Genomic DNA, 21,700 nt, shown 5'->3' on the forward strand with positions numbered 1-21,700 from the left:
CCAAGGCATGAGCCACCACGCCCAGTCTCCTATACCCACTTATTACAGGTTATCATATAAGGAACCCAAGCCACTTCTTATTTGGAAATTATTTCATCTGTCTTAATGTCAGTTGAGTATCTGTAACAATAACTTATTTCATTTTCTTTCCAACAAAATATATCTTTATCTCCCTGACACTTAGTGCTCCATAATGATATGTGGAATTGAATGGCTCTCTACAACACAACTTCCTCATGCCTACCTTCAACATTTATCTTAAGCTCAGCCGCTAAGAGATTTGTAAAGTTGTGCTTCCTAAAGCTGCAGTTCTCAAAATCCACTCCACATACATGTGAAGTCCATCGGAAGCCCCATTTTAAAAATAATTTTTGTAATCGAATAAATATTAGAAACACTTCACACTTCCTCTTGGAGATTCATTCCAACCACTATTAAGGTCACACTATTTTCACTCATACCCCATTGGCCAAGGCTTGAACACATAGCTATCCAATGAAAGTTCTGAGAATTCATGTAATTTAAAAAAAAAAAAAAAAAAAAAAAAAAAGCCTTTCTAGCTTCTTAATGTAAATGTTTTCCAAACCTTTTCTTAAGTTATATTTATTAATATCTGAAAAAGATTAGGATTCAGATTATCTATATTGAAAACTGGTAGTGGTTTAGATAAGGCAGGCATTTACCTCTTTCTCTGAGAGAGAAAAAGCAGCCCAAACTTGTATGGTGGTTTCAAGGCTCCTTCTATCTTGTTGCTCTGTGGTCCTGCAAAGGCAACTTTTCATCCATGACTGCCCCAGCTCCTGCCATCACACTCATGTTCCACTCAATGGAGACAAGAAAAGAAGGGGATATACTGCACTATTTTGAGCAAATGACCTGGGAATTGATCACACTATTTTCACTAAAATTCCATTGGCTATGGCTTGATCACATGATCACAACTAGCTACAAGGGAGGCTGGGAAATGTAGTCTTTAGGGACATGATCATATGCTCAGCTGAAACCTCTATTACTATTTCAAAAAGAAGAAGAAGAGAATAGAGAATGGAGAAGAATTTGTAGTCTCTGCTATAATAGCTCCAAAACCCCTTCTGGGACATGCTGGGCTAAAGACTTGATGAATATGAGTAAGATTATGGAGGATGCACATTAAGTGATCTACAAGGAAGTCTTTTACCAACGTTATCTAACATCTTCAAACGTTCACACTGAAAAACAATCCTTTGTCATCAATTTCATTTCACCATATCTTTCAAAATTTAGTATAAATTCCAACCATTCTTAGAAAATTCCTTTATTAAATATTTTTAAATATTTTCAAAGATTTGCAGTAAGCAATTTCTCTGAACCTACTGTCTACTGCCACCATACTTCATTGAAAAAATGCAATCAAAATTTCTTTTCTCTAATGCATGTGTACAAAAGGGAGACATTAAATTATATTAAATAATTTGTTTCATTCCCTAATCCTTAAATTCAGATCTGCCACTCACTAGTTGTGTAAACATAAGCCAGTCAGTTGATTTTTCCAGGTCTCAATTTCTGAGTCTCATTTCCTCTGTAAAATGAAAATAATGCATATTGCAGTATTGTTATGGGGTTTAAATGGAATAATGCATATATATGTCAGTATGTAGTGGGTAGTCAATCATCATTGGCACTTACTTTCACAGGCAAAAAATAGGTATTATAACTAGATGATCCTTAATATTCTCCATTTCTGTGATTTAAAAAATAGTGAAGGGTGGGTAATGCAGAAGTGCTGGCACTGGAACCTCAGGCAATGCTGTAGTAAATTGGTGCTTTTTCCCCCGCAAGAGACAGCAGCTTTCTTGAGGTCATCTCAAAGTCTAGGAAATAGGTCTTGCACACACAAAAGCATATTTCAGATGGCATAGCCAGAATGTCTCCAAATCGCAACTCTGACAAAATCAATTATAAAACTTCATAAGATTGTCTTGATCTTATAAAGGACTGTCCCTCATGAAGAACTCTATGAAGTCCTCAATAAAATTTGTTGATGATGGGAATGATTGAGGGTTGCTGGGTAAATAAGGCAGAACCTAATGATAAATGTAGCAAAGTCTCAATGAAAAAATTAATTAGTAAAGTTGACTTTGCCTAAAGTTTAACCTTTGTACAATATGAACAATAAAAGAATAAACAGTGCAATCACCTCTCACATTAAAAAATGAAAAAAATATTATTTAAAAAATAATGAAATTGGTCTAGACGCTCTCAAGATATTTTTGTACTCTAAAAGTTTAAGAAATTTTCAATATTAATTTCAGTGTGATTTTTTTAGATTAAATACAATTCTATGCATTAAGTACAAGTACAGAAAGCCATCTGAGTTTGACAGTCAGCTATAAAATAATAGAAACACAAAACTAAAGCATTCCAGCAGGAATATCAAACACAAATGCTTACTCATGGTTTTGATGCAGACAATCCTACTTTTAAAAAATTAAATGGTTTTTCTTACTGAGGAGTAAAGAAGACCCTAAATAATTAATATAATCATTGGTTCTTATTGCAAATAGTCAATGTTTAAGTCTTAGCTCTCTCTCACCCTGTCATTCTCCCTTTTCTATTGCTCTCTCTCTCTCTCTCTCTCCCCCCACCCCTTTCTCTTTCTCACCACTTTGAGCTGTGTACATTATATTTTTCAAAAAGGAGGAAAAGAAGAGTCACCAAAGATATAAAAAGTATAGAAAAAATAATGAATCTTGGAGGACCCTATGATTGAACATATTTATTCATTTAGAAATTGTAGCCACAAGAACACATCTACTTATACTTTCCTAATGTCAGAGGAAATTTTTTACAGAGCAAAGGATAATACTCATGACACCATAATAAATCTCTCTGGTGATTTGATTAAAGTTCTCGGTACCTATATTAATACAATTTTTTGGTTATATATCCTGCTTCAAAGTGAAGAATTATTTTATTAAGAAGAATTTCTGGAATGTGTGATGTTATATGAATGTATTTCTGGTAGCTATTTTTCTGGACATAATATTAAGTATAGAAAACTCACTTTCTTGGAATGGTTTACATCCATGAATTTCAGGAATTAGACTGAACTAACAGTTGGTGGGGTAAATGCTAGTTGAGACTTATATTGACAATAAAGTCGGTTCTTCAATAACTTGGAAGGTTACACTAAGAGTTAATACCACACAATCTCTGCCCTGAATTCTTCTGTATTTTGATATTAAACTGTTTGAGAGTGCACTACATTCCAATATTTCTAATGATTTTTCTTCACAAACTCTACTTTTTTAGATCTGTGTTTATTCAGCAAATGGATCAGATAAATCTTTGTGAACTAGCCAAATAATATTTTGATGCCTTTTAATACATTGATAGCACTTAATCAGTGCCCAACACTGTTCTAAATATTTTAAATACTTACAACTTACAATAGGGTAGGTACTATTTTTATTCCCATTTTCTAAATAAAAAAATGGAAGCAAAGAGAAAGAAAGTAATTTGCCTAAGGTTACAACAGCTTGTAACACATGAAGTCAAGGCTGATACTTCAAGGCAAAAGGTTGCAGGGATCGTAGTACAAGATAGAGGATTGGTAAGGAAGACTAAGAAGGGGGTACCCCTCATGGAACAGGATTCAATAGCAAATCAGCATCAAGAAGGAAGGAAAACTCACTGGAATCTATATCCAGAACCACGGGTCTGAGACTCCTAAAACATCCTGAGAGCAAAATAGGTCTCATTGTTCACGACACGCTCCAACTTTGTACACAGAGTTAAGTAGACCCTTCATGAATGTTTTTATTTAGGGGCCAGCGTTCCTAAGCAATCATTGCCATATTCTCACCAGGTTTGTCCACAAGCTGGTGTTTCCTGTATGCATTATGAGCACTAACTCTTTAGCACCAACTTCCCCGACCACGTTGTCCCCAGCCCACCAGTCTGCCCCCTCCCGCTGCCCAGAAAGAAATCCCCTGCTGCCCAAAGCTCACCCATCACATAGGAACTGGTCAAGTTCCACCTCTTCCACAAAATGCCCCCTTTCCTCTTAAAGACCTAAATAGCTGCAGCATTTGTCATCTGTATTTTACACTCAGTCACATATTTCATGGAAATGTTTTTGCTTCTCTGCATGCGTAACTAACCTGGGAATTATCTGAGGCCAATGACCCTGTAGTATTACTTCTCTCTATCTATAAGTATCACTTAACTCACAGTGCTCATCATGGTGTTTGCTTACACAAATTGCCTAATGGGTACTTGTTAAATAAATGTATCCATGAATGTCATAACTTCCATCAACCCACTATATGTAGTATGCAAAAAATGCTCAATAAATCCTTATTGATTAATGAATTATTTCACTGTTGAGTCAGAAATTGTTTGCAGTATTACAACAAAAGACTGTGAACCTAATCCAGTGCTAGTTATTTAAAATAAATAATATTTAATAATATGTGTCAAAGGCACTTTGTGTAATTCTACAGGAGCCACACTATGGACTAATCCCTGGGATTCATTTCTAAAGAAGGCAAACATTTTCCTTATTCTGTCAAGCCCAGTGAGAATACATGGCATCCCTGGTCATTCCCTCCCTATCTTTGACACATACTTGAAAATGGTTGTGATATTTGAGCTTTAATAGTCTTGGGGTGGGGGGCGGGGAGAGGGATAGCATTAGGAGATATACCTAATGTAAATGACGAGTTAGTGGGTGCAGCACTTCAACATGGCACATGTATACATATGTAACAAACCTGCACGTTGTGCACATGTACCCTAGAACTTAAAGTATAATAAAAAAGGAACAAACAGAAAACAAAATCATATTTCAGAAAAAAAAAAATAGTGATTGCAATTAGGAAGATGACTAGTAACTCAAGGCTACAGTCCCTGGCTTTGGTTTTGCTTTGACCGTTCTGTAAATGTGTATGTACATAGCATGCTTACGTGTACTGCATCTGGTGTAATACTAAGAGTATGAAATTAAACGTGACTGGAGATTAAATATCAGAGTCACCTTAGTTTATGACATTATTTGGATATAATCACTATAATCACTATGAACATATCTATTTCCTAGTAACTGCTGAAAAGGTAGACATGCAATTTAGAGGATAATTCTTTCAGAAAACATCTCTATTAATGCCATGCCTTTTTTTTCTTCTCCTCTCCAAAATGTTTTTAACTTATGTTTTATTTAAATTTCAGATTAGAATAGTAGGGAAGATCACATAGTAACTTATATCTCCACAATGAGAAAAGACCTTACTTGATCAAATTTCTAATACTGAATGCTTAATATTTAAATTCTTGTTTTTAATCTAAAAGGCCCAAGAAGACCTACTAAAATATATCAAATGAAATTTTAAAAGTGAAAGATAAAAATGTATGCAGACAATATTATTCCATTTACTTCCATGATAACCCCCTTACTTTATTACAGACTTAACTCTGGGGGGATAATCCTTTGGCCACCGGAGTCCAACTTTTTACCTTTGTCTTCCCACTACCTGAGCACAGCAGAAACTCTCTAATAGTCTTGTTATTCCAAACATCAGATCCAGCGCCTGACACACCGTAGGCATTCAGTAGTTGTTTGTTCAATAAATAAATGAGAATCTTTTGAAGCTACACAAATGAACTAATATCGTTTGAGGATGAATGATAAAAAGCATTTGCATCAGAGAATAAAGTAGCCTTTGAAGTTGAATCTGTCTAAGAGTCTAAAAATTCAAAGGCTCTTCCACATGACCATGACAGTTTATTTAATATTAATACTACTTTGAAACAATGACTTCATTTTCTCCAACTTTTTTATTTTCCTTCATCATATTCATAAAAGGCTAATAAAGCGGTCATGTTTATGTAATATTGCAAACTAAAGTCTATTGCAAACTGGTGAACAAAATTTGTCACAACTGACAAATAATGTGAGCCTTATTCTCACATATCCTGTTATTCACAATAATTAACAGAAAAACTGGCTCAAAGATCTAACTTTGTATTAATTCTAAGTGCAACCTAAGAGATTTACTTTTTTACTATGCCATAATAATATTCATAGAATTAAAACAAAACAAGTACTTTGAATCTCTCAGAAGAAAAATATTATTCCCATAAATTTTAAATAGTCCTTCCATGACACAAAAGTATCCACCTTTTGCTTATTTGTGGAGTAAAATACATTTCCTATATCTTAATATATCTATACAGCTGATGTCTTTTCTCATTTTTTAAAATTTATTTTAAATTTTTTCTTTATTTTTGAGATGAAGTCTTGCTCTGCCACCCAGACTGGAGTGCAGTGGCGAGATTTCAGCTCACTGCAACCTCTGCCTCCTGGATTCAAGCAATTCTTCTGCCTCAGCCTCCTGAGTAGCTGAGATTACGGGCACCCGCCACGATGTACAGCTAATTTTTATATTTTTAGTAGAGATGGGGTTTCACCATGTTGGCCAGGCTGGTCTCAAACTCCTAACCTCAAGTGATCCTCTGCCTTGGCCTCCCAACATGCTGGGATTACTGGTGTGAGCCACCATGCCTCACCCTCTTTTTTCATTTTTAGAAGCTTGTATCCTTCAACATTTTTCTCTATATTCTGTGAATTTGTCAGGTGTTTTTTTTTCAATAGGAGTACCAATAAATGCCAAGGTTAGCCAATGAAAGCCTGGGCATTATAGGATGTCACTAAATTGATTTCTTGACCCTTTGCCTTACAACACCTTCAACATCAGAGAAGTAGGGATTCATTCGGATACTCCTCAACACTTAGTATTACTAGAATTACGTTACCAATTACAAATTGTCCATCACTCCTTGAGTGTGGTCTCTTGTGAGCCCTGTAAAGAATTAAACAAAAAGTGATGAAGGTTTTAATTCCACCGTGGGTCTGCTGGCCATCACTATATTTCTAGATTTCATTATACACATTCATATATTTATACACCATTCATTCCCAGCATTCCCCAGATGCTTAATTTTAATGGTGTGATAATCTGACTAATGGCTTTCTATCCCATTAGAAAACCCATTGAAACTATTTTGATAAAGAGCTAAAATTAAATATATTAGGCTTTGTGCACCGCAAGTTATTTGATGCAGCTACTCAAGTTGGACATTATAACATGAAAACCATCATAGGCAATATGTAAAAGAATGAGGATGGCTATGTTCTGATAAAATTTTATTTCAGTGTCTGTACACCTAAATTAAATGCACATAATTGTTTATGTAACACAAAATATTAATCTTCTTTTGGTGTTTCTCAGTCTTAGCTTAAGGGTTGTACAAAAACGAGTAGGAGGTAGGTTCAGCTTGCAGATTGTAGTTTGCTGACCCCTGCATTAGACTTACAGACCCATAAGAACAGATTCTGTGTTATATCTTAATTAGCCAACATAGGTCCAAGCCTTAGACAATGCTCTATACATTGTACATGCTCAACACATGCTTAGAGGGTGAATTACTGCTAAATAATTTATGGTTTTCTTAATACCATGGTTACCTTGTTTGTGTGTGAATGATTTTGTTGGTCTCTCTCTCTCTCTCTTTCCCTCCCCCTCTCCCTCTCTCCTCTCTGTCTCTGCCTTCTCTCTCTCTTTCTTTCTCTCTCTCCAAGATTCTAGTGAAGTCAAAACATGGTAGCCTTAGAGGGTTATTCTATTCTTAAAGGGTTATCCTTACCTTAAAGGGTAAGTTATTTCTATTAAGTTCAGGATATTTAGAAAGAGACTTAGTTTTCAAAGAAGAGCTCAGTTAAATAACTCAAACGGTACAATGAACTGAATGATTATGTCCCTCCAAAATTCACATGTTGACAGTCTAATCCCCAAGGTGATGGGATTACGAAGTGAGATTTTTGGGAGGTGCTTAGGTCATGAGAGTGAAGCCCTCCCAAATGGGATTAGTACCTTTATAAAGGAAACAGACAGCTCCCTTGTCCCTTCCACCACCTGAGGAAGCAGAGAGAAGGCACTGTCTATGAGCCAGAGCATGAGCCCTCACCAGACACCCACTCTGCCAGTGCACTGATATTGGACATCCCAGCTTCCAGAACTAGACGACAAATTTCTGTCTAGCTTATAAGCTACCCATCTTAGGGTATGTTTTATAGCAGCCTGAGCGGACTAAGACAAATGGTAATAAGCCATATAGCACATTATCAAAATTGTCACTGCTACCTTCCTGGAGCAGCCCGAGTGCAACAGTCAACAGTCTCCTAAGATCGACATATCTTTAACTCTCTGGACCTGATCTACTTTGTTCTGGTGCCAACTACCAACTTTTCCATTAAATTCTAGTGCTGTGCCTGAGCCCGGCACCAATGTAGCATTGTGTCCTGCATATGCAAGACTTGGTTGCGGTCTTCAGCTTTATTCTGGAATGAGTGATAGGGTAGCGCCCCGAGCTAGGTCCAGGTCTACTGTCACTTCTACCAGAGCAGATTTAATCCTTTAAATCACATAGTCATTTTCACCCTACGCAGTGTCACCAGCCCTTGCCACAGCTACCATACCTACAAAATGACATATCAGCAGCAAAGGATAACTCTGTCTTTGTGAGACCTACTCTATGGATCTACGCAAACCTATAGAGTTTAAATTGTTCTTTAGGGGAGCATAAGATGTTGCAGAAACCAACTACAAATTCTATAACCAATAATATTTTGAAAAACAATGTTATTTTTATTCACTTTGTATCACTTTCACATAAAAAGAAAAAATCAAAACAAAGACAGCGTTAAAATGGAGCAATAGTATTTTATAGGTGGTAAGCTGCATGTTTTCTTGTGCATGACTCTAAAAGCAGTAAAAAGATGCTTTGCTAAAAAGCATGATTGACATAAATTTTCTAACTTTTCAGCCACACACTGTTGAAAATATTTCTACCAATGAACTCAAAACAGTCTTATAAATTATCTACATTCCTTCATGAACCATCATTTACAAGTTACAATTAAGCCTTTTCTTCTTTTTAAACTGTCTTTACAAATATTACCCTGGGAATTTTATACATGGGATTTGGTCCTACCTTCAGTTTAGAGAAACTGTATTTTGAGTTCTGAGTAGAAGGCGGACAGGAACTTGCTAGCATGTTCATAGGATTTGGGAGGAAAAAAAGTCTGGAAGTTTTCACAGTGGTGCTAGGAGAAGCTTAAAGGAGTGTATTCCTTCCCTGTGTCAAGAATGTGTTCTCTATTCACCAGAGTAAATAAATAACTACATAGGTATAAATTAAAATAGATGAATCAATAAATAACATTTTTAGAACCAGAAAAATCAGCATCCATCAAGCTGAGAGTCCCCACACAATACCATACTATGGGGTGTGCTATACTGAGGAAACCAAGGAAGGAATGGCAAAGACTTGATTGGAATAAAATCAGATCCTAAGAATAAGACTGGCAAAAAAGACAGAGCTCAGAGGCCAGCAGCTACATACACCTGAAAAGATTCAACAGGTCCCAGGAAGGTGTCTGCACCTCCGCCCTGACTCCTCCAATGCTCTGGTTTTTACCACCTTGAAGGGGAGTTGGGATCCTACTACCTGGGGTCCTATCACCTATTGTAGGACCCCAGGCCGACCCTCCTTCTTGCCCACATAGTGCCTGTGGTGCCTACTTAAACTTAAAATACAAAACTTGGAAGCATTTAAAGGATAAGAGAAATGCCTGAGAGTTGCTGCAGTGAGTCAGCACATTAATGCTGACTCCACAGTTATCTGGATTAGAGCCGGCCTTGTCTGTGACCTGGACTCTCACTTTGCCCAATCCCAAGCGCTTGCAGAATGACTGGCTGGCTGGAGCTCCTGCCAATTTGTTCTTCTGGCTTACATTTCATTATTTAACATAAACCAGGAGTCAGTACTAAACCAGCCTTCTTGTTCTCATATCTTTCATCACCCCAGAAATTGACAAAAACTGACAGAGTTGAGAGGATGTCTGATTTTACCTGCCAAATATTTCCTAACTTATACTCTATAGCAAAAAAAAAAAAATGACAATTTCAAAGCATTTTCAAAGCAGGAGATTTTAATGTATTGTTATTCTTGGGGATAAATCTTTCAGGATATTATCTTCCAGAATTTCAGATATAATGGGAAAGAGTAAGATCAGTATCTGAAGCAGTTTCCACAGGTAAGTCTAGATCATTATATTTTTTAAAGATATGTACATGGACATCAGCTTGTTCTGGGCTCTCGCATATATTTACTACAGTGTCAGACACCTACCAAGTGCTTAATAAGTATGAATTCTTAGTTTGTCCTTCAGGGTTTTGGGTAAGCCTTTGCAATTTCCAAGTCGAAATTCAGCAAAACTTTATGTATCAAACAGAAGAAACCACCTCACCTACAACAATGGGCCTGAGACTCAGCAGGATGAGAAGTATCTTTTTATGAATACAGGTTTTAAAATATGGAGCCACCACACACAATAAACAGCAGGATAGGTCAAGTATTAGACAGCAATGAACGCCAATGGGTGGTTTTGGCATCTCTTTTGAATGCAGTGGGCCATAGCCATGGTCCTCATTTCTTTCTAATTGGCACATGTGACATCTGGACCTCTCTATTAGCCTGAGGTCACAGCACTTCGTGCAGGAACCACAGATTTAAAGAGACCTTGGTATGTATTCATAAGGCTGAAATGAAGATCACATCTGCGCAACTCCACCAGCCCTTTGTTCAAAATCTCTCCAGGATCAATGAATAAGGAAAGCAAGATGACTGACAGGCAGTACTAAAAGGATTAGCAAATTGCAGCTCCCTTCTCACCACCCCACTGTCTATCCATCTCTGGTATCCATTCCTGCTCTTTACCTCCCAACTAACATGCTCCGTGTTTCTTCCCCTAGAGAAGATGATGAAAGCAAGAGATTAGGTATTCAAAATTGCCATGAAGCTTCTCTCTTTCTTGCCATGCCATCCCTGGCATCTTGTCAGTTGGTTTCCAAGTTTCAGCATTCACTTTATAAAATGAATTAATTTGTGTGAAATTTGCTGATAGATGCAGGCTCAGCACTCTCAATATTAGAAAATGACAAACCTTCCTGATAGAATTTGTCTTTTAATTGTCTTCCCTTGGAGAATACGTATTTTCACTCTCCCTATTGCTACCATGGGTATTGCATTTGTCCTGATCAGCACAGTAACATAAAGAGGCCATAGAGAAGGCATATGGCCAGCTGCACTTTTCATTTCCTGGTTCTCTGTTGACAGTATTGCTTATTTCCAGATGGATAAATAGTTTGCACCTTAATGTAATCAAAGACTGAAAAAAAGATTCCACTTGAAAAATATCTGGGAATAGAGAAAAGAAGGGGAAAATAGGCCTCTGAGGCGGTATCTACAATGTGGAACTGAATTTCACTCAACCTTCACAAACAATAAACCTCATGTTTTATAACATTTTACTGAAGCCTTATTTTCTAATAAATCCCCTTTTGTTTTGATTCTTATTGCTGTATAATAAGCAAAAAAGAAAAGAACAATGGCTGGAAATTCTGTCTGTGTGATTTGAAGTGCTCTCACTTGCATGCTGAGAAGTGTTATAAGGAATATTTTTGGCATCAGCTGATGATAGCAGCTTGGTACTAGCAGCACTTGATTCAAAATGTCATATGATACAATAATACACAAATTGAGTCCACAGAGGGGGAAAACTCATGCAACCTGTCACAGGTACAGTGAGTTTCCATGAGTATTCAGGGCTGGAGATGTAGAAGTAGAAACCTGAAATCTGAAGTATGAAAAAAATGAACTAACACTTAACATCCACAAATACCAAGCAAAAAATAACAAATGAAACATAGCAGTTAAGTTATACAATCATAATACAAGTGGCTTCTCTAGTCAAAATCTTACGGCACAAATCTATGAATGATCTGCTACAACTAAAGTACTCAAGTCAATGGGAAAACATATTTATTCAAATAAAATGTCTTTTCTATGACTTTTTAAAAATTAATTTTCTTAAAATAACAGGTTTTTTCTCCATTGCTTAATCTTCATCTTCTACCGTTTTTTCCTAGAAGACTGTTTGGTCCAAAAAAACCCACACATCCTGAATGATTAGGAAAACTATTAGGACTGCTTTATTTAAAAAAAAAAAAGTTTCAATATTAGCAAGAAATTTATTTCATGTTATCTCTAAAAATAATTACATTCTAAATATTAGTTCCAGAGTCATTCTTTAACCCCGTGGCATCCCCTTGGCTTGAACTCTGTCACTTGTGTTTGAACATATGAGTGGTTGCTGGGACTAGATTGTCAATTTCTGTTTGCCATCCCCTCCTTTCTCATTTCCAGTATGTCTCCAGTGGTCAAAATAGCTGTTTCCTCCTGATAATACTAGTGAAATTTTTCTAGTTTCACTTTTCCCTAGTCTATATAGTTAGACTGCCATTGTTCAAGTTTCGCCTCCCTCAGAACCATCTGTGTGACCTCTATCAAAAGATGGCTCTCTCAGTGCCTCAGTTTCCTGATCTACCTCCTGAGGTTACCATGAGGACTAAAAGAGTTATAATAGCACTTAGAACAATGTCTGGTACAGAGTAAGATCTGTGTTAATATTCTCAACTTGAAAATTGAAGTGATTTCATTGTGAAAGCATTATTCAAAATGTTTTTAAAAATCTACTTCATTTTTCTCCCATTAGTTTATGGATTACTTTAGTTTAAGTAATTTGTATGATTTTTTTAAGTTGGCCACCCATAGGAGTTTAAAACCAGAAAGAACCATAAAAATCATGTTGTCCAACTTCTACAGGAGGTTCTTCATCATTATGATTATCACCAGGCATTTGTTTCTTAGTTAGTTGTACTTCTCATGGATTCTGGTGCCACTGGAGTGCATTTTTATCTAAGCTTAGGGCATGGAGATGTTCTCAACAGTATCTAAAAATTCACTTTCTTCTCTGTCCCTCTCATCAACATTTTTTGAACAGTGCCGATCTTTACTCTACCATGCACTGTGATATTTAATGGTTCGTGGTTTAGGCAAAGAGGATTCCTAGTTACTCTAGACTTTTCCTTAGCCTTTAGCAGCCTTAATTTTTTTCTTGTCCTTTGACTTGTACAGAACTGTGTGGTTTGTGATACCTTTGCACAATTATTACACAATGGATCCTAAAACTAACTTTCTAAAGATCGATGAAGCAGGCATAATTCTTCCCTCATTCTCCCCCAGGAAACTGAGAATCAAAGGCTAGGATCTTGCCTGAGATTACAGGATTAGAAGTACCAGAGAGAAACATAACATCCAAGTCTTATTAGGATTTTCTCTCTAAAGGGTTTTTCACAGCACAACATTGCTTCTCCCCAAAACACATTGCTTCATACAACCATATTAATAGAAGCAAATACCTCAGCAAAGGGCAGAAACCAGTGACAGAAACGATAAAATAATGTCTGAATGGGCAGTAAAATATTTACACCATTCAGCAGCTCTAGGTCAAGTTCACACTGAGGCCATCCAGATGACACAGAGATTGAGAAAAGAGACTCCTGAATTCCCTATCCATCCAAAATGGAGTAGAAAAATAAAGTCCCTTTGAACTATAGAAGAAAAAACAGAAGAATTGGCTTCAGTCATGTTGCTTCTTAATGTTGGTTATGTAGGACTGAGTTTGCACTGTCAGGACCACTGTTTCTGTTCCGTTTGGAAGGTTAGAAAACCATTGTTATTTAAGTAAGGTAAGTAAATTTCAACTCTACGATGAAAAATTTTTGCATCCCCTTCAGATATTTAGGTAAAACGAAGTTGGTGTGACATTTCTCATCATGTCTCCCAGGCCCAGAAAGACAACAGATGGTCTCTGAGTTCTAGAGATCTCTTTGTGTTCTATATTAAAATGTTTTCCAATAGACTGACATAGTGTAGGAGTCTGGCTCTTCATTAAAAAATTGTTTCTTAGGTTTTCTGCAACTTCTTCTGAGAAGTATAAGATTATGAGTTATCGTGGTTTGCAGCTTGGTGCACAAAACCCCTCTGCACACCGTATTGGAATCACTTTGTATTTTTGGGGTGGTCTGCAGAAGAGGGCAATGAACTTATGGACACTTGACTGGCCTTGATAATCCCCTGATATACTACAAAGCAATTAGCAAGTAAATTTTTGCTAAGTACACTCAAGAGTAATAAGAAAAATCTTAAATTGTCATCAAAATGCTAACCATAGATTCAACTAAAACTGGACCAAAGAATGGCATATTTAGTCTTGAGCTTGAAGACCTAAATCACACAACTATAGAAGCACAATTGTGCATCCATAGTGCTCCATTTTTCCTTCCAAACCACTTTCCCCAAAAAAAGCAGCTTTGGAGACTGTCTTTCTTCAGTTAGATGCTAAAGCTCAAGAAATATGAAACAACCTAAGAAAACTAGAATTCAGCAGCAGTGCTAAGACAAAATTAAGTGCACTCCTTTCAGCTATTCATGAAATCCTCATAAAGAGGCCAAACTATTGCATTCTATCATGGAGAGAACATAGTTGAAATAATTTACATGTTCCAATTTTAGTGTAGTAAATCACCCCAGCATAAAAATCACACAAATATAGCAGAAGGTATCTTACCCATGATTTACCTACTAGAATCATTTAATCAATACCAACAACAAAAAAAGTAACTTTACAGTGGAATAACATGACTATGCTAGCTCAGACAGGTACTCAAAGTCAACATCAGTGGTGATAAGTCATATTGAAGATATTGCTAGATAACCTTCACATGATGGGAGAAGGTTGGCATTTTACCTCGGATTTTCCTCCCCTCAAAACCTATAATACTTTTCTAAACATGAAGAAAATACCAGACAAATTCAAATTGAGGAGCATTCTACAAAATACTTGAACCAAAGCTCTTCAAAACTGTTAAGGCCATCAAAAACAGGGAAAGTTTGCAAAGCTATCACAGTCTAGAAGACCCTTAAAAAGACAGACAACTCAATGTAACATGGTATCTTATATGGGATCCTGGAACAGGAAAAGGACATTAGGTAGAAACCAATGAAATCCTAGTAAATTGTGGACTTTAATTAGTAATAATGTGTCAATATTGATTCATTAGTAGTTATGACAACCGCAGCATACTTACGTAAGAGGCTATGTAAGAGGAAGCTGGGTGTGGGATATAATGAGAATTCTCTGTACTCTCTGCAACTTTTCTGTAAATCTAAAACTATTCTGAAATAAAAGGTTTATTACAAACAAAAAAAAAGGGCATAGGGGTTCATGCTTATAATCCCAGCACTTTGGGAGGCTCAGGCGGGAGGATTGCTTTAGTCCAGGAGTTTGAGACCAGTCTGGGCAATATAGCAAGACCCTTCCTCTATTAAAAAAAAAATCAAAAAATTAGCAGGACACCTGCAGTCCCAGCTACTTGGGAAGCTGTGGGAGTGGGAGGATGGCTTGATCCCACGAAGTCATTAATGATTGCATTATTAAATGAACCAAAACTATTTTTTATCTCTTCTGTTTTACAGATCAATGTGATGGTGCCCATGGAAAGCTGGCCACAGTGGCTGGGATGCCCTCACAGACTGTCCAGGCAGGGAAGTTCTCGTCTCAACAACACATGGCCCTAATTTTGTTTATACACATTGTACTGTTATTTTCATTATGCAACTTAAGAATTTTTGAAATCACAAGTATAATTGCAAAAGACAGAGTTATTTCTATGAAAAATAGATTGGATGATTTGGCAAAACCTGGTAGAGGCAAATGGCTAAGAGTATTAAATTATTTAGGTATATGTGTTCTCATGCCATAAACGATTGGGGAAAAAAAAAATCATGAACATCAAGAACGATGCTGCACTCAGCTTGCTTATGTTCTTCAAGTTCTGCTCCACTTAAAAACACCAAAATTAGAAATCATAGATTGTGGGTGTCATTTCTGCAGGAACTCAGATCAGTTCAACCCTAATCAAAGAACACACGGTGGAGCTATCTCAAAGTACTGATGAATGAGCATTTATATATTTAACATAAAATAAAATGTTTAAGGCATGTGTGTATCATTTTCAATAATTGTCCTGTTTTACTCTCTACTTTTGCTAATTTATCTTTTCAATTAACCAGTTGCTCCTGATCCCAATTGACTTACAAAGACATTCTATTGAAGCTGATTTTTCATTTTACCTTTTATGTGTTAGTATTTTACAGTATGTCTTTTACCATATTTCCTTTATTTGGTAAGTTCTGGTTTTTATTGTGCACTGTTTTATAATAAATGCGTTGTGCACTTCTGTCACCTGTTTTCCCTGGTGGACTCTAGACACAAGGGTGATTGCCTAATTATACTGTGCTGCTTATAAGAAGCAAATTAGTTAAGTGGCTTCTTAGATGAACACTGCAAAGTGCCATGTGAAAGCTGGAGGAAAAATATCCCTAAGAAAAAAGAGCTTTAAAATGTTGTTTTATTTTTTAAAAATCCAGTGTCTGAGAAAACATCATTTCTCCAAAATTAAGCAACTCTATTTTCTAAGAACTCTAAGTAGGAATAAAGATCAGAACTGAATAAATGTGATGTGCTTCTCTCTTGGCCTCTAGGTAATAAAAATTCTGCACTAGACAGATTATACTAGATGTGAATCTGTTTCTTATTTTATGCTGAGAGCAAGATCACTAAGACATACTTCACCTTCCTTAACAGAATCTATCTTTCTCAATGATGGTGATAAAGCAGTTTTTTCTACATGGGTAGAAAACTCATTCTAATCAAAGTTGAACAGTTCCAAGCTGTTAGAATTTTCTAAGCAAAAGAACAGCAAGATGCTCCAAGGATACAACGAATGAAATTCAATGGTTATTTACAAATTCAGCTGTTCACTGAAAACAAAAAGCTTCTTAAAAATTAGGGTGGTTTAGTCTGAAGTATGGTTTGGAGAAGTGATTTTTTAAATAGGGTATTTATAAAAATATACTTGAGAAACCAATCCAGGCAGTCAAAATGGATGCAACCAACCTTAAGAATATAAAGCAGTGCAAACAATCCAAAAGCAGTGCTTCTTAGGATTAAGCCATGTGCACATTTAGAGGTTACGAGAATTTCAGCGTGTGGCTTGGTTGTACTTTTTCTGTTTCCATTATGAGCATACTATTGTCAGAAATCCCAGCCAACAAGCAAGCAAGAGATCAAGAGGAAAATCAAACAGGCGTAGAACCACTGGGGCTGCCTGAATTTCTACCTGCACCTTTCCCGATTTAGGGAAGGGGACTTGGCTGAACAGCAGGAGATGGAGAGGGAAAGGGATGGTGGCAGAAGGAAGGAAGAGGCCCCGGAAGCAAGGTCTCAGGATAGCATAGACTCCCTGTTTCTTTTCCTTTCTTTGCTTCCTACAAGCATTAACCTTGAGACTAAAAGCACAATATGAGGAAAGAAGCAAACGAGATGAGGGGCAGCACAGAAGAAATTCTCTAGTCCCTAGGAAGGTTAGATTTTTGAGAACACATCAACTTGTGTAACACAAAATATGAGTAAAAACAAATATGAGAGAAAAACATATGTAAACTAAACACAAAAATTGAATTGAAACATTAAAAGTTCACTGACCTTATCTCTAAACAAACTTCTAGGATATGTGTATTTCATCATTCGTGTTTGAAATTAAATTTTATTTAACTGACATTTTTAAGCTACCTGTTCTACCACCAAAATCTTAGTTTTAAAATACACTTCTAGTTTCTGCTACATTCTCAGATAATTTAAAATCAGTTGTGTGAAGAAAATACAAACCCCATATTCAAAGCCTAAAATCAACTATATACCTAAAATATACCAGCACTGATTGTTTTATAAATGAACAATGAGCATTCTTCTCTTTAGAATCTGGCTCATAACTCATCTCTCCCACCAACCTTCTTGTTGCTTCCTCAAATCTTCCCTTCTCTCCAGCTGAAAACTACAGCATCATCATACATATTTGTCTTCTTCTCATGTTAAATGTAATCTATGCCTCGAGACTCTCACCTAATCCCAGATGGACATTTCTAAACAAATGTCCGTATGTACCCCTCAGCAAATTATTCAACATCTGAAAAGTGTCTTTCCCAAGATTTCACAGTCCTCTTGTATTCCCTAAAGAAGTTAACGCCAACCTCATCCTCTCAGCTGCTCAAGAGCAACACTTCTGTATAATCTTCTATAACCCTTTCTCCCCCGACCCCTCACCTCTAATCAGTTACCAAAGTGTGTCCAATCTATCTCTGTAAGGACTATAATTTACAAACCCATCAGACTGTATGCTCCATCATAATAACAACATGACATTTGTTTGAAATACTATACCCATTACCCAGTATCATATCTGGCACAAGAAGATATACAGTGCATACTTGTTGACTAAAGTTATATATTATTATATCTAAAGGCAATTATTTTAGTTATTAGCCTTTTATATTTCACATAATTACACATGAGAGGATTTTCAGGGATCTTTTGCCCATCACAGAACACTGGTCTAAATTTGCTTATATTCCCTGTTTTTCTGACTCCCCCAAGTCCTTACCAATATGCACACAGACACACACACACACACACACACACACACACATCTTTAACCTTAACAACATTTCAAATTGATAATCACTATATAGAAATTATTTTTAAAAGAAAAAGGCTATTAGGCTATTGTCTTTTTTTCATCTTCCAGGCTTTCCTAAAAATAAAGTAGAAAATTGGCAAGCAATGTGTCAATTTGATAAAATGTAAACAGTCAAATGAAACAGATCAGGCCAAATGCTTTATTGAAATATTTAGTTTCATCCATCTACTTAATTGACAAAATAGGCCATATTGTTAAAAGTTTAATTCATCTCAGCCTTGCTGATATATCTATAATCAAAAGCAGCATTTTGGAACAGAATAGTTCCTTATACATATTTATATGGAGCTGACTTTTTAAAAAGAGTTTTCAACAAAATTTCACATAATGTAGCTGATGTATAATGACTAAGAGAAATAGGAAAACACAATTCAATTGACAGTTATGGATTTCCTACTTCGCAGACAATAAAACCTGCTAAGAGTATGCTGGAAACATCGAGTGATAAAACACGGGCTCCTCAGCAATTGGGGTAGGTAGAGAAAAATATAAATTAATAAAGGAGGTGGATTATAATCCATGACAAAGTGGAAAAACAGAAGGCTTTGACTTCTGAGCTTCTGTCTTCTCCCTTTTGCCCTCTCATCTTGCTTTACCCCTTCCCTCTTGAACTTGCACTTACCAGTCAGGACCCACTCCACCCTCCACCTCTGCATGCGTGCAGATGAGCACACCTGGGGGGAAACAGGCAGATCCACAAGCGCACTTTTCTTCAATCTATGACGGCTAACCTCAAGTGGGCCTTTAGTACTGGAAGGCAATCTTACAGTATTCCCTGGAGATCATTCTATACCTCCTTTCTTCTCATATCTTCGAGTACTTCACACACACACACGCACACACACACACACACACCCTTTACTCTCAGATAATGGTTTTACTTCTGCCTTCACTAAGAAAGAAGGGAAGTGTCATTGGAAGAACACATTCCCACCACCATATCTGACAGCCACCTGCCTCTGCGTCCAGACAGTCTGTCTTCCTTTCTGTTACTTTTGTCAAAATGTCCAGACTTTTAGATAGGGCCTCCCCTCCACCTATACCCCAGATCCTTCCTCATACTGCCTGCTTAAGAGCAGGCAGTTTTTCTCCTTGAGTATTCTTTGCTTTCTTACCAGCTTAAGGAGAATTCAAAAAGTTTTTAAAATACTATATCTAGCATATTGAATTGTTTTCTGCAGAGTGTTGAATGGAGTGCCAGTTAACCATGTTGGAGATACATTAGTGGTTAATCTTCAGTTACATCTCACTTGATCCATCAGCAGCATTTAATAGAATTAATCTCCCCTCTTTATTGAAACACTCTTCCATGTGGCTTCAGGAATCACACTTGCTTATTCCTCCCATCGGATGTTTTTCCAGGCTCTTCCTCAAATCCCTGTGCCGTAAACATCAGCGTGCCCAATGGTCTGGCTCCAAACCAGGCCTCGTCATTATCTACACTGATTTCCAGGTGGAGCCATGGACTCCTATGCTAACAATTCCCAAATTTACATCCCCAACTCTCACCCTGTGCCCCAAATTCCAGATTCAGAAATCCAACTGTCTGCTCACCACCTCCACTTGGACGTCTCTGAAAAGCTTCTTAAATTTTGCATGTCTGAACCCAGACATTTGCTCCCAACTGCCAGGTATCTTCCCACAAACTCCCAAACTCAGTAAGTGATAACTCTCTCTGCCCAGTTGCTCAAGCCAAAATTACTGGAATGATCTTTGATTCCTGTCAAGTCTACTTCCAGCATATGTCTAGAATCTGACCTCTCTCTACTCCCTCCACCAAAACCACCCTCATCCACCCAACCGTTATCTTGTGCCTGCACAATCTCTAGTATCTCATTCTAAATCTGGCCCCTGCCATCTATTCCTACACAGTAGCCAGAGTGGTGCTTATAAAACATAAGTCAGATCATGCCACTCCTTCACTCAAAACCCTTCAGTGTCTTCGTGTCCCCTAGGAGTTAAAGGCAAACCCCCCACTATGTCCTACAAAGCCCTAAATGAGCTGCCCCTCTCAGAACACCCTGCTTCTCTGACATCATCTCCTACCACTTTCTCCCCAACTCACTCTGCTCCATGCAAAGTGGTCTTCCTGATGTTACCCAAGCCAGGAATGCTCCCACCTCAGCATCTCTGCGCTGGCTGCTCCTTTTGCCTGGAGTGTCTTCCCCAGACACCCGGATGCTCTTTCCGCCACTCTTTCAGTCCTCTGGGCAAATGTCAGTGAGGATTTCCTTGACCATCCTACACAAAACAGCCTCTGCTCCACAGTGATGGCACTTGCTCTCCTCCTTCTCTGTTTTGTTTTCTTTATAGAATTGATCACCCTCTTAAGCACTTTGTATTGTTGTGCTTACTTTGTGGTTATAAACACACCATGAGGATGGGGATTTGACCATTTTTTTCAGTTCTGTTTCACAGATTTCAAAACTATAAATAAAAGGAAATCAACAAAGAATTGTCAAATGAATAATTGAGTTGAAATTTTAAAAAGATATTTATATGAATAATAAAATCTAACATTTATTGGGTGTTTGCCATCTACCAGGTTCATTCAGTATTTTGCAGGTACTGTCTACTGAACCTTCACAATAATCTTTGAGGTAGGTTCTTTTAAACCCCAATTTTACAAATAAGAAAGTTAGGGCTAACAGAAATCAAATAACTCACCAAATGTCCCACAGTTAGAGCTAGTATGCGGTGGACTTGAGACAGACACTCAAGCCTGCTTCACTTCACATCCCATTGTTTTTCTAAATTGATTCCATGTATCTTATGGTTGTGTCACTGCCACGAACCTAGATAATGACCTTAGTGTACATTAAACACTTAATTAGCATCTGCAATTAGTGTCTTTAAAATTCAAGCTGCACACAGTAGGTAAAACACCAAAAGATAACTTACCAGATTCAAAAAGCTGTATAGCTTGCTAAGCAACAAATTTACCAACAGCAATTTTAGACATTTAGTATATCTTTATTCATTGCTAAATGTATGCTGTGACTTTGGAATTAGCATATCTTCAGTTTAGCAAACCTCAAAAGTTGGTTGGTGTTTATTGATGCAAATGTTCAACTTATTAAAATCAGTTTGCCAAGTCA

At 37.0% G+C, this 21,700-nt stretch overlaps 1 protein-coding gene across 4 annotated transcripts in view; it reads right to left on the reverse strand.

Annotated features, from left to right (window-relative positions):
- The window catches only part of FGF14 (fibroblast growth factor 14), a 665,893-nt gene that overhangs the window by 568,969 nt on the left and 75,224 nt on the right, over nucleotides 1–21,700 (reverse strand). Inside the window, exon 2 of one of the 4 annotated variants that reach the window (XM_017951401.3) lies at nucleotides 6,793–6,839. The exons of the other annotated variants lie outside the window; for them this stretch is intronic. The gene's annotated coding sequence lies outside the window, so the exon portion shown is untranslated. The remainder of the gene's footprint in view (nucleotides 1–6,792; nucleotides 6,840–21,700) is intronic. 4 annotated transcript variants of the gene reach the window in all.

This window comes from Papio anubis, chromosome 15 (genome assembly GCF_008728515.1).
Source record: "Papio anubis isolate 15944 chromosome 15, Panubis1.0, whole genome shotgun sequence".
Lineage (NCBI taxonomy): Eukaryota > Metazoa > Chordata > Mammalia > Primates > Cercopithecidae > Papio > Papio anubis.